The sequence below is a fragment of the Oreochromis aureus genome, linkage group 16, assembly GCF_013358895.1.
Source record: "Oreochromis aureus strain Israel breed Guangdong linkage group 16, ZZ_aureus, whole genome shotgun sequence".
In the NCBI taxonomy this organism is placed as follows: domain Eukaryota; kingdom Metazoa; phylum Chordata; class Actinopteri; order Cichliformes; family Cichlidae; genus Oreochromis; species Oreochromis aureus.
The window spans coordinates 822,327-836,534 of record NC_052957.1 but is presented as its reverse complement, the minus strand read 5'-3'; positions in this window follow the sequence as shown (position 1 = coordinate 836,534).

The window sequence follows — 14,208 nt, the reverse complement described above, 5'->3', positions numbered from 1 at the left end:
AATGCCATCCAGAGTAAGAATCTGCTTAGATACCATATTTCTAAGATTTTCAGGGCCGAGTACAATAACCTCAGTTTGATCTGAATTAAGAAGCAGAAAGTTAGCAGCCATCCAGGTCTTTATGTGTTTAAGACATTCCTGCAGTTTAACTAATTGGTGTGTGTTACCTGGCTTCATGGATAGATAGAGCTGCGTGTCATCTGCATAGCAGTGAAAATTTATGCTATGTCTTCTAATGATGCTGCCTAAGGGAAGCATGTATAATGTAAATAGAATTGGTCCTAGCACTGAACCCTGTGGAACACCATAATTGACCTTAGTGTGTGAAGAGGACTCTCCATTTACTTGAACAAATTGGAGTCTATTAGATAGATATGATACAAACCACTGCAGTGCAGTACCTGTAATACCTACAGCATGTTCTAATCGCTCTAATAGGATATTATGATCAACAGTATTGAACGCAGCACTGAGGTCTAGCAGGACAAGCACAGAGATGAGTCCACTGTCAGAGGCCATAAGAAGATCATTTGTAACCTTCACTAAAGCTGTTTCTGTGCTGTGATGAGCTCTGAAACCTGACTGAAACTCTTCAAATAAGCCATTCCTCTGCAGATGATCTGTTAGCTGTTTGACAACTACTCTTTCAAGGATGTTTGATATGAAAGGAAGGTTGGAGATTGGCCTATAATTAGCTAAGACTGCTGGGTCTAGAGATGCTTTTTAAGTAAAGCAGGTCTTTTTTTAAAATTTTGTTTTGCCTGTCCCGTTTGGTTCTTTAGCAATCAGAATTATTGTCTGAAGGCCAACAAAGATGCCCAATGGATTTACTTTACCAAGTGGATCATCACGTGGCCTTGCCTTATCGGTCCATTTGATTGACCTTTGTTGTTATGATTGATTTATTTTATTTTATTTTCAGTTGTTACAGACAGGACAGACATGACTGGGGGAAAGGAAACGGAGAAGGAAAGAAAAACAGAGGAAGGGGGACAGTGAGAAAGGACACTTAAAAAAAGGGAGAAAAAAAATCACCTGGATCACCTGTTGAGAGAAAAAAGGAGAAAACAAGCAAAAATAGAGCAACACAATAAACATCATTGCAATAATCTAAATATTACATGTTATTGTGCAGCACGCAAGACCGACAGCGTACAATGTGCTTTGAGGTAGCAGCCAAGAAAAGTGCAGTTTGTGTCTGTGAACACCTGTGTGGATCAGCACACCCTCTAGCAGATCTCCATGTAACGATCTGCTAGAGGGTGTGGGGAGCCGCAGCCCCGTCCCCCAGGGCATGAAGCATGCATGGAGGAGATCCAGGCCCCAGACATGGAGAGGCCCCAGACTGCGAGAGCCCAAGGAGGACCACCGGAGGGGCATCCATGTCACCCTCCTGGGAAGAGCTGAGGAGAGCCCCAGACGAGGGGTCACCCAGCAGCCACGGAGCAGAAGTCAGAGGGGCTGCAGTGGCGTGCCCGCTGGCTCTGCCGGCAGCCAGCTGTGCCAGAGTGAACCAAGCCGCAGGCCCAGAGGCCTGAGGGCCCCCCACCCCCCGGAGGACGCCCGACCGAGCCACCGGCGCCAGGCTCTGCCAAGCAGCCACCGGGAGTGAGCCGGTACATACCTGAGCGCCCAGCCCCGGACACCAAGAACCCCCAAGTCACCCACACCTGAGGGCATCAGCCACCAGCAGGGAGTGTGGTGAGGGGAGATAGGCCTCCATACCTGGGAGAACCTGAGATGTTCCGAGAGGGGTGGAGTCTGAGACCCGACCTGATACATAGACACAGACAAACAGCCGCACACAGACACAAACATGCATTCCCACCCTCATGCACACATATACAAATCCTCAGCACTCACCCAACGTAAAGACAGACACAAATGGACACTGTACACACAATCACACTCCCCAAACATACTCTATACCCCAGGTCCACGTACCCTCGCCCTCAGAGGGGGAAACCACACCTAGACCCAGGAGATGTAATCTTACTTCTTACATACAAGTGTATCCATAAATCTGCTCCTTCATATTTGTGTGACCTGCTCCATATCACCACTGTTTCCCGCCCTCTCAGATCATCATCTGCCATTCATCTTACTGTTCCGTCCTCACACCTTATTACTATGGGGAACAGAGCTTTCAGTCGCTCTGCTCCCCGGCTCTGGAACTCTCTTCCCCCTGCACTAAGAAATATTGACTCCCTCTCCGTATTTAAGACACAGCTCAAAACACATCTGTTTAAACTGGCTTATTCGCTTTAATGCTGATTTTATCTGTTGTCACGCTCTGTTTTGTAATTTTAACTTATTTTATGTATATTATGACTACTGTTCCTTTTATTAATTGTGTTTTTTGTAAGGTGACCTTGGGTTTCTGAAAGGCGCCCTCAAATAAAATGTATTATTATTATTATTATGTTACCCTTTCCCCCGACGTGGGGACAGGCAGACTGTCCCTGGTCCCGTAACAGCAGGGAGGCCCCGCAGGAGGCCAACTCCTCCTCCCAGCCCCCCGCCCCAATGGCTAACAGAGAACGGGGGTGTGTGAAGACCCCATACCTCCCTCCGCCCGCTCATATGTGGTGCTACTGCGTGCTGTTCTAAAGTGCATTTAAAACACGGGAGGGCATGGTAAATAATTCGTAAATAATATTGCGCCGTGCTATTTAACTGAACTTCTCAGCCTGTATACTCCTAGGAGAGCACTTCGATCATCGAGTCAAATGCTCTTGGTGCAACCTAGGTCCCGGCTCAAAACCAGAGGTGATCGTGCCTTTGCCATTGCTGCACCGAACCTCTGGAACAGTCTTCCAGCTGATATTCGCGCGTCGGAATCTATTCAAACTTTTAAAACATGATTGAAAACTTATTTATTTGATCTTGCATTTTAGATTAGTTAGGGATTTATTGGATGTACACTTTGTACTTTTATTGCATTTGTATGTAATTTTAACTTATTGTGTTACTGGGTTTTTCCAGTTGATATTTCTGTGTTGATTTTACATAACTTTTACACTAGGTGTGAAATATTTCTTTTAACATAGTACTCACGGGTTAATTAGTGCTTTGTTTTATCTGGGAATGTATTTGGACTTTACGTATCTGTATCCACATCTAATTAATTTTATTTCATATTTTATTATTGAGAAGCACTTTTGAGTACCTCTGGTCTTTTAAATGTGCTATACAAATAAAGTATTGATTGATTGATTGATTGATGGTGCTTCCTGCCAGCAGCAGGTGTTAGCATGGCCCCTCAGGAGAACTGTCAATGTGTACATACATTTAAAATGGAGAGGTGGGCAGAGTTGAGGCTGAAAACACAGACCATCCTCTGTTCGCCGTGTGACATCCCCACCCCCAAGGCCCTATATGTATATGTTATGAGGGTGTGAGTAATGTGGATGTCTAAAAATAAGATTTGGTCCCAGGCGGCCAGAAGGGGACAGAGGGGGTGCCTCCCTGCACCCTGGTGACACACCTGCACCCCAAGGGCCTGCATGCAGGTCTTTTACAGAGCAACAAACCCCTTTTCCAGGCTTTTTTTTTTTTTTTTTTTTTTTTTTTTTTTTAACCTGTCCCGTTTGGTTCTTTTGCCATCAGAATTATTGTCTAAAGGCGAAGAAAGATGCCCAACGGATTTACTTTACAAATGGACCATCCCAGCCTTGCCGTAATGGTCCATTTGATTCACCTTTTATTGTTTATTTTATTTTCACTTGCTGAATACGGGACAGACTTGACTGGTGGAAAGAAAAGGGAGAAAGAAAGAGGGAAAGAAAAACAGCTGAGAAGAGGGACGGGGGTGAAGGGCAAAACCAAAACCAACAGAATAAGCAGACAAAAATACATATATCGATCACCTGGATCACCTGTTAAGAAAAAAAGAAAGCAAGCAGAAGAAAACGAGAGTAATAAACAACATCACAATGATATATGGGAATATGACAGTAAATACTAAATATTAAACATTATTGTGCAGCACGTGAGATCGACAGCGCACAGTGTGCTTTGAGGTAGGAGCCAAAAAGGGTGTAGTTTGTGTGTGTGATCACCCGTGTGTGCACCTGTGAGCATGAACGCGCTTGTTTTTAAAAGGTTCCTTCATGTAATGATCTGCTAGAGGGTGTGGGGGCCACTGCCCCATCCTCCAGGGCATGAAGCAGGTATGGAGGAGATCAAAACTCCAGACATCCAGAGGCCCCCAGAACACAAGAGACCAAGGAAGACCAACAGAGGGCAGCCGCGCCACTATCCCAGAAAGAGCTGAGGAGAGTCCCAGATGAGGGGTCACTCAGCAGCCGCGAGCAGAAGCCGGGGGTTGCAGTGACGTGCCCGTGAGCTCCGCCGGCAGCCAGCTGTGCCTGAGTGACCGAGCCCGGGCCGAGAGGCCGAGGGCACCCCATCCCAGTGGCCCGAGCGAGCCCCAGGCTCCAGGCCCCGATAAGCAGCCGCCAAGGAGTGAGCCGGTGGGTACCTGGGCGCCCACCCCGGACACAAAGAACCACCAACGCACCGATGTCTGAGGCGTCTGCCACCGGCAGGGGAAGTGGTGGGGGGAGATGGGCCTCCAAACCTTGGAGGGCCTGAGATGTCCCCAGAGAGGTGGCGTCTGATACCCAACCTGACATATAGACACAGACAAACAGGCACACACAGATACAAACATCTATTCCCACCCTCATGCTCTCATATACAATTACTCAACACTCACCCAACATGGAGACAGACATAGAGAGACACTGTACACACAATCACACTCCCCTGTTGCGTACTCTAAGCCCGGGTCTAGGTACCCTTGCCCCTGGAGGGGAAACTGCGCCCAGACCCAGGTGATGTTACCCTTTTCCCTGTGGTGGGGAGAAGCAGACTGCCCCGACTCCGCAGCAGCAGGGAGGCCCCACATTCCAGACCCCAGTCGGACGGCCAACTCCTCCTCCTAGCCCCCCCGCTCCAGCAGGCCGCAGAGAACGGGGTGTAGGAAGACTCCAAACCTCCCTCCACCCGCTCATATGTAGTGTTGATGTATGTGTGTTCTAAGGTGCATTTAAAACCCAGGAGGGCATGGAGCTACCTGCCAGAGCAGCAGGTAAGCGTATAGCCCTCCTGCTAGCCCTCAATGTCTACGTGTATTTAAAATTGAGAGGTGGGCAAGACGCCAGGGGTGAGGTGTATACCCTGATGGTAATTTGGAATCCGTGTAGCGTGCCCACCCCAAGATCCTATATGTATGTGTAATGAGAGTGTGAGTAATGTGAATGTCTAAGTTGTGGGATAAAATTGAGGCAGAGGCAGCCAGAAGGGGACAGAGGGGGGATGTCTCCTCTGCACCCTGGTGACACACCCCTACCCCAAGGCCCTGCATGTGTGGGTGATTGTGGTGGAGCGGGAAGAGGGAGGCAGCTGGAGATGGGAGGAAGGAAGGAGGGGCAGTGACCCCTCCCTGGGGCCAGCTCCCCGCTGACCCCAGTAGGCACCCCATACTCTGCAACCCGCCAGGAAAAGGGGGCCCAGGCCCATCCGGACCGGGGCCCAGTGCAGCAACGCCGCCCAGCCCCACAGAGCCCGGGACAGTCCACCCGACCCCACCACAGAGAAAACTGCACCCACCCCATCATCCACTCATCTTCCAGACTACACAAGACAATAGACGCCCAGGCTGAGATCTTCCTCCACCTCTCCTGTATCTCCCCTCCTGCAGAGAGAGTTCCTGAAGAGAGGAAATCTCCTGCAGGATTTGACAACCTCCCCCACCAGTTGAAGAGCCCCCCAGGTGGTTCGATGCACAGGCGGCACCCCGCGCCAGGACTGGGCCCCATACACCCACCCGCCCACAACCCCGGCAACACACCAACCAGGACCCAAGCCCCTGAGGCTTGGCCAGGGCCCCAGCCCAGAGACGGAGCGCCCCCAGAACCTCACGCCCATCCCGGACCCACCCAGGGGCAGCCAGGCTACCAGGTCAGTAACCCCGTCCGTCAGCACAGACCCTCCCTAGCCCCGCTGCACGCAGCCACGAGGAAACCGTCACCTAAGAGCCAACAGAGCCCCTAATTGGCCATGGCCGCTACCCCGGATTGAGCCCCCCAAGGAAGATGCTCCCGGGGAACCCCCTGATGCCCTAAGCCTGTCCCTACCCCCACACCAATCACAACAGTGAAGGTGGGACCAAACTAAGACCCCCACCCCACTAGGTGATGGAGCTGATCAAAGGAGCCCAGAGAAATTGATCTGATGTGGTGGCAGAGGCTGTATCAAGACTAATGTAATCTAATAAATAATTTCTATATTGGTTAGAATTAAGATTATTTTTATTTTTCCAGTTCATGAGGACTGTTTTCTTGGCTATGCATAGGGCAGTGAAAACCATATGGGCTATATTCTTGGTGCTCTTGGTGCAACCTAGGTCCCGGCTCAAAACCAGAGGTGATCGTGCCTTTGCCATTGCTGCACCGAACCTCTGGAACAGTCTTCCAGCTGATATTCGCGCGTCGGAATCTATTCAAACTTTTAAAACATGATTGAAAACTTATTTATTTGATCTTGCATTTTAGAATAGTTAGGGATTTATTGGATGTACACTTTGTACTTTTATTGCATTTGTATGTAATTTTAACTTATTGTGTTACTGGGTTTTTCCAGTTGATATTTCTGTGTTGATTTTACATAACTTTTACACTAGGTGTGAAATATTTCTTTTAACATAGTACTCACGGGTTAATTAGTGCTTTGTTTTATCTGGGAATGTATTTGGACTTTACGTATCTGTATCCACATCTAATTAATTTTATTTCATATTTTATTATTGAGAAGCACTTTTGAGTACCTCTGGTCTTTTAAATGTGCTATACAAATAAAGTATTGATTGATTGATTGATTGATGGTGCTTCCTGCCAGCAGCAGGTGTTAGCATGGCCCCTCAGGAGAACTGTCAATGTGTACATACATTTAAAATGGAGAGGTGGGCAGAGTTGAGGCTGAAAACACAGACCATCCTCTGTTCGCCGTGTGACATCCCCACCCCCAAGGCCCTATATGTATATGTTATGAGGGTGTGAGTAATGTGGATGTCTAAAAAATAAGATTTGGTCCCAGGCGGCCAGAAGGGGACAGAGGGGGGGTGCCTCCCCTGCACCCTGGTGACACACCTGCACCCCAAGGGCCTGCATGCAGGTCTTTTTACAGAGCAACAAACCCCTTTTCCAGGCTAAATGAAGACCCTTCACTCTGCTTGCTCTCTGGATAGCAGGGCAATGTTGTGCATAGCTTTTGACTCATCAGCAGTTCTGCAGGGGATAAACCTCAGTCAAGAGGAGTCCTGTAGCTCAGCAGAGCTGTCTCCTCACCTACTTGTTTTATCTTTGCATTACACATTGGCAGAGGCTCCACTATCATATCTACTTCTTTTTCAGTGGAGCTCTGAAATCCACAGCTGGATACTGTGCATGTATGGTAGGCATCCCAATCCTCTGAAGACGTCCTCATAATGCTGTACAATGGAGTCAACTGTCCCTTCGTGCCCACTTGCTGCTTCTGCACAGTTGATGTCACCCCACCTAGCAGTGATTAACAGCCCTCTGGTACAACATTATACAATACATCATAATGTTTGTGTTTTAAGGTCACTTTAGTCTGACCACTGCTTTCAATGTCCTTCCCATTGTAGTCTTTTCTTTATTATTTTGTGCTTTGTTTCATAGCATTGATCTCTGTCATGCTGATTAGGTTTGCCTGTGCAGCTGTATCAATCCTTAGTCTCACCAAAGTTTCATGTACTGGGAGTGAAACAATCCACGTGTCTTTATAATCTGAGCGCCTCTCACTGTCTTCTGCTTCATTGTGCTCAGTTTTTACATCACCTTGTGACACTATGCCCACAAAGAAAGTCTCACTTCAGTCACTCTCTTAAATGCACTGATTTGGGTTTGGCAAAATGATTTTTTCCATATAATTTTAAACATCTTTTGCCATAAGCAGGACACTGTCAGGGTTCATGTCTGCCACCACATTGCTCACAGGAGTACATTGTATCATCTTTGCTGGACTTTTGTGAAATATTCTTCCTCATTTTCTTTTGAACCACAGCTAAACCCAACAATCATATGACCCCCTATGAGCAAGCACTTTGGCAACAGTGGGAAGGAAAAACTCCCTTTTAACAGGAAGAAACCTCCGGCAGAACCAGGCTCAGGGAGGGGCGGGGCCATCTGCTGTGATTGGTTGGGGTGAAAGAAGGAAGACAGGATAAAGACATGCTGTGGAAGAGAGACAGAGATTAATAACAAGTATGATTCAGTGCAGAGAGGTCTGTTAACACCATTGACTGTAGAAAACATGGACGACGCGACTCCGCCTCCTACCATTGTGAAAAAATGAAGCCAAAATATCCCGCTTGTGGAGGCTGCCATCTTGCAAATTTGGAGCCAGAGTCTGCGCAGTAGTGACTTGAGGTGGAGCGACTGTGTAACGCTCCCGCCCACACACCCGCTGGACATGACCGCAAACACGCCCCCCTCACACTTTTTACGTAGCCCTGCTCGCTCGAGTTTTTTGCTGGTTTACCGCGACTGACGACTCGTTTAATTAAGGTAAATACACCCATGTCACTGTTATAAAAAAAGACGCACAGCTTATCATCTTATAGTTCTAAAATCACTTTGTTGTTAATTCGTTTGCTAGATTAGCCGCTAGCATACGCACTGTGTTGGAGGCTTGTTGCTAGCTAGTTAGCGATGCTACACACCTAATACTCTAATAGTCTGTGTTATTGAAGGATTCAGCACTTCTTATGTTTGTTATCCATTTTTAGACAGCGATGAGATCATCTGCACACTCTACAGAGGCCCAGAGTTACTGTTAATATCAAACATATAATGCTGTCCTTTGAGATTTTAACATAAGACTGTGAGTGTAATGGATCTAAAACTGTTTAAATCTTCAGAGCCCTCTACAGCCTGGTAACATGGAGACTTTAAAACATCAGCAGAACGTTTCAGTAGTGTAGTCTAATTTGTTCTTTTCATTTAATAATAGAGTCCATATTATATCAACAGCTACATTCACCCTGAGAGAAACTAGTGAGGGAGACCATCAGGACCAAGCTGGGTTTCCTGGGTCCAGAGGTTTGGAGAAACTTCTTCCCTTTCTTTCATCACAGCTGTCCTGTGCCAGATGTTCTGTTGACCTACTGAAAGAGGCTTCATTTAAGAAACACCAGGAAGACTGAAGCTCATCACATTGATCAAGCAGGACTCATGATCTTCACCAGCAGCTCCCTCACAGGAAATCTTCAGCACTCCTCCGTAGGCCCGATCCAGGAGATGGATAAACCCAGCATTTCATGAACACTGTGATGGAGACCTTTGGTTTGTGTAATGTTATAAATACTCGGATACTCCCAGAGGCTCCGGACTTTTACATAAAGATATTATATTCAGTCCTGTAGAAAGTTATATATTTAAAAATATATGATCCTCTCTGGTTACTCTGGTATGAATAACTCTGAATCACTTTATGGTAAATAACACACTATCTGCAAAAAACTGTGAAAGAATTCCAGATGACAAGTTTGTAGTTCAACATACAAGTGACGACCTTTGACCTTCATCAGGTTTTATTTAATTGTGCCAGAGAAAATCTCATATGCTCTTCATGCAGCTGAGTACATCAAGTGTTTAAAACGGAAGCTGTGCAGGTCTGAGATACAAACTGAGGTCCTGTTAATGCTGATATATAGTGACACAGTTACATGAGTGATTAATCCTTTTGTTTTTTTGTCTTTAACTTTATCAATAAAGCTGCAGCTTTCACTACAGCACATGTGGTACTTTAACCTTTGTACTGTTTTCATCAGTTCATTTTGCAGTTAACATGTTGGATGATCTGTCTGCTGTCACTGGGTGGTGCTGAGGTCTGAATCTGAGGGCAGCTCCTGTAATCACAAAGACAACAGAACCATCAAACTCAAATATAAATTTTATCCTCAAAATTGAAATAAAGCTGATTCTTCTGTCCTCACACACTCAGGATCTGAAGTTCTTCTCTTACATTTTTTCAGTATTACAGTACACTACAGTACTTTAATCCATAGTTCCTGATTAATGAGGAGTTACTGAAGTACAAGCTTTTAAAAAAGATGTTACTGTCTTTACAGATGTGGCAAGAGACTGAAAACATGCTGTTGTTTGCACATATTTAATATTCAGCTCTGCACAGGAGCTGCAGCAGGGTGCAGCCTGTTGCTTTTACAGTATAATACTTGTAATAAAAGTACAGTAACAGTAATTAGTGACTGAGTAGCCCGGAACGTTTCTCTTGATTTCTTTAGTAAATTCATTCACCTGCACAGATTAGCTAAACGAACCCTGATAGCCGAGTGCTCATTTTAGCTAGCTAGGTCTCAGGACCTAGCTAAGGACGGTAGTTACGGATTAGCTTACAAACACGATTAACTTACCGAAAAAGTGCAGCGGGGCCTCGGGTCCTTCTGTCGGGTAGTCCAGTTTACTGAAGAACACCTCAGGCTGTCAGGTTAAAACACTCGGTCGTGTTTTCAGAAGCGCAAACGCTGGCCCTCCTCTCAGAGCCTCACGCTCTATCTGCTATTCCCGAACACAGATACGCAAGTTTCTCCGTGACTGCAGCTGCCAGTCAAAGCTGCTATGATGACGTTTCACCCCAATTTAACGTCACCATGTAGGAATTAGAATCAAACTTATGGGAAAGGAGACCCTTGGACATCAATCAGCATGATGAGAACTATTGATAACAAAAGAAAGAATCTTTGGAAAAAATTATCTAAGGAGAATAAATTTATTTTAGTCTGACCCCAGTCCCATCCGCTAACATGGAGGAGGCGGGTTTATGACCTATACTGCAGCCAGACACCAGGGGGCGATAGAGACGTTTTGGCTTCATTTTTGGGGAGCTGTGGCGTCGTCCATGTTTTCTACAGTCAATGGTTAACACATAGTGAGTGAAGAAGAAACACCCAGTGCATCATGGGAATCAGCAGCCTACACCTATAGCAGCATAACTAAGGGAGGGTCCAGGGTCACCTGGTCCAGCCCTAACTATATGCTTTAGCAAAAAGGAAAGTTTGAAGCCTAATCTTAAAAGTAGAGATAGTGTCTGTCTCCCGACAGTAATGTAATGTTACTCAGTAACATTACATTTCCTTCACTAAACTGGAGCTCATCCTTCCTGGACAGTCTGCTCGTACAGTGACCTTCAGGTAAAGCTAGCAGTCAGCTAGCAGCTACATCCACCTGTGAGTCAAAGAGACCACTCTCCTATTAATGCAAACTGTAATTCCATCCATCCATCCATCCATCTTCATCCGCTTTATCCGAGGCCGGGTCGCGGGGGCAGCAGCCTAAGCAGAGAAGCCCAGACCTCCCTCTCCCCAACCACCTCCTCCAGCTTATCCGGGGGAACACCAAGGCGTTCCCAGGCCAGCCGAGAGATATAATCTCTCCAGCGTGTCCTGGGTCTGCCCCGGGGCCTCCTCCCGGTGGGACATGCCCGGAACACCTCACCCAGGAGGCGCCCTGTAATTCTTAATACTATTTAAACAGGTGAGTTATGAAACTGTAAAGCTGCTGTGAAAGTGAAACTTATCTACACAGACCAAATAGTTTGTGTATCAGGCTGTAAACATTTTTAGTTCTGTAAAATTTTAACATGGGAGTCTATGGGGACTGACTCACTGCTGCCTCTGGTGGACGTCAGAGGAACTGTAGTTGATGCTTTTTCCTGTGTATAACCCAGGTCCCACGTAGCTATGGTAAAGCTAGACTATATAGTACAATGAGACTGGGCCTGGGTTCGTAGTGCTACTAATACTGATACCCTCTAATTGAATTAATAAGAACCACCACAACTATATTTTACACAAATTAAATCCCTCACTGGGTATTTATTTAGACAACAAAGAAATAAATAAAATAAACACATACTTTTATAAAATGAAATGAATTGAATTCAAATAAACAAACAAAACCACGGTAAATGTGACTACATGGGTTATAAATAAAAGATTACCCAAACAAAATAACTCTCTTAGATGCCAACTGTTATTTCAGTTACAACAGCTCACACCTTTAAACGGGATAATTTTCGACCTTTGAAAATACCTTTAGTTACAAATAAACACTTACTCAATCTAAACCAAATTTGTAACCGTGGGCCCACACACACACACACACACTTTAACCTGTCCACACTACACCTGTAGCACAGTGCTTGTTGCAGGCCTGATTCGAAGTTCGGGTGCGGTGAGGCCTAAAACTGATGGCCGCTTCACTCAAAACTGAGCAATGAACAAAATACGTGAACTTTAGTTCCAGTTAGTACTCATGAGTCCAATGAGTTTGTTAGTGGGGCAATCAGAAACGGGCAGTTAGCAGTTAGTTCATCAGTAGTAAAGACAGTCAGGGGCGAGAAAACAGCAGGGTCCATCCGGGGCAGAAACCTCTCTCTCCCTCTCCTTCCACAGCGTCCCTCGGCTTCTAAACATATTAAAACACTTGAGCTACAATACCAAATGCTATCACATAACGATTAAGCATTAGCATGCTTTGACTGAAAATCACAGAGCTAAACATACAGCATGGTATCACAGCACATAACGCGGCAAGCTGTGCTAATTAGCAAGCCGCTAGTTAGCATCACATATCACGCCATTTTACCACTATAACGAATAGTTACAGTACAAATGTCAAGGCACACACTCTCATTTACCTCTTGCAGATCACAAATAAGTAATTTCAGGACCACGGGTAGTCGACCTCAAAGATACACTTAGATGCAAAATCCACACCACGTTTGCCTTACGACATCTCTCTCTTCAGACTCAGCTTCTGTTTCCGCTCCCACAGATTCACACAAACCTTTACACTCGTCCCGCCCCCATAACAGAGAAGAGTGACATTGACTGGCTCGTCAGCACAACAACCAATGACAATACGACATTAAGGTAACTGACATTAGATGGATAAACAAATTTAGGTTACACCCCAACATATTGCTTCTGCACAGTAAATGAACTCTAAAGCATGAAACCCTTTTATTTATTGAACTCTTAACTGTAAATGAAATACATTTGTACCCAAGCGTATGATTTTAAACCCTTTTATCAACTATTTATATTTTAACCATTTTTCATAACCGTAAACTTTTTCTTTATACTGTAAGCCCGAATAATTGCAGACAGGGCTACACCCTCCCCCTTCTAACCGTGTAGATCCCCTCATCACACCTCTGACTTCTCTTTAGCTTTACAGGGTGATGGGTTTCCTCACTTCCTAAGAACTTCTTCGATGTCTTAGAACGTCCCTTTGGTTCACTGATGTCTGGAGGGTTTAATTTCAGTTGAATGACCATACCATGGTGCATGATGGTAACAGGATCACAAGATGGGTGACCTGGCTTTTCATATGTCAATCTCATGGGTGGTTTTGGTTTTCTCAGGGATTTTCGGGATGTGGAAAACTGTTCACTCTCATTTCTTGTACTTCTGTGAGAACTGTCACTTCGGGTTCTGTTTGAAAAGGGTGAACTTGTTTCCCGTTCCTCTTCTTGCTCTCCCATAGACTCATTTGTCTCTTGAGCATCATATTCCAGCATAGTAGGTATATCATCTCCAGATGAGTTTTCACTTTCACTTTCTCCTACTGGTTGGCTTTCTGCTGCTTCAAAATGTTCCTCCTCAGAACTGTCCTCCTCTTCCGAAGTCTGATGTGGCATTGCCAGTTGTCTCCTGACCTCTTGCACACCAAAACTTTGCGGATTATGGATAGTTTCAAACATTTCGTCTGATGATGCTGTGTCACGCTCTTCAACTGGATCAGGCAGTTTAACTGCTTGGCGACTTTTCTGGGCACGATGTGCTCTGGTTACGGGTCTCCTAATGTGTCCTGTGTCATCCGCTGGAATAGGCATCCTGACCATATAACCAATGGGCAACAGGTGGTCTCGATGGAGAGTTTTGACTATAACTGGACCATGTTCTGGTTTTATCTTATAAACAGGCAGGTTAGGTAACTTCTCCACTACAACATACGGTGTAGATTTCCAACGATCCTGCAGTTTATGCTTGCCTTTTATTCCAACATTCTGAATGAGAACCCTGTCTCCCTTCTCCAAAGGCAGATCTCTCACACGTTGGTCATACTGTGCTTTGTTCTTCAGATGATTTTTTGT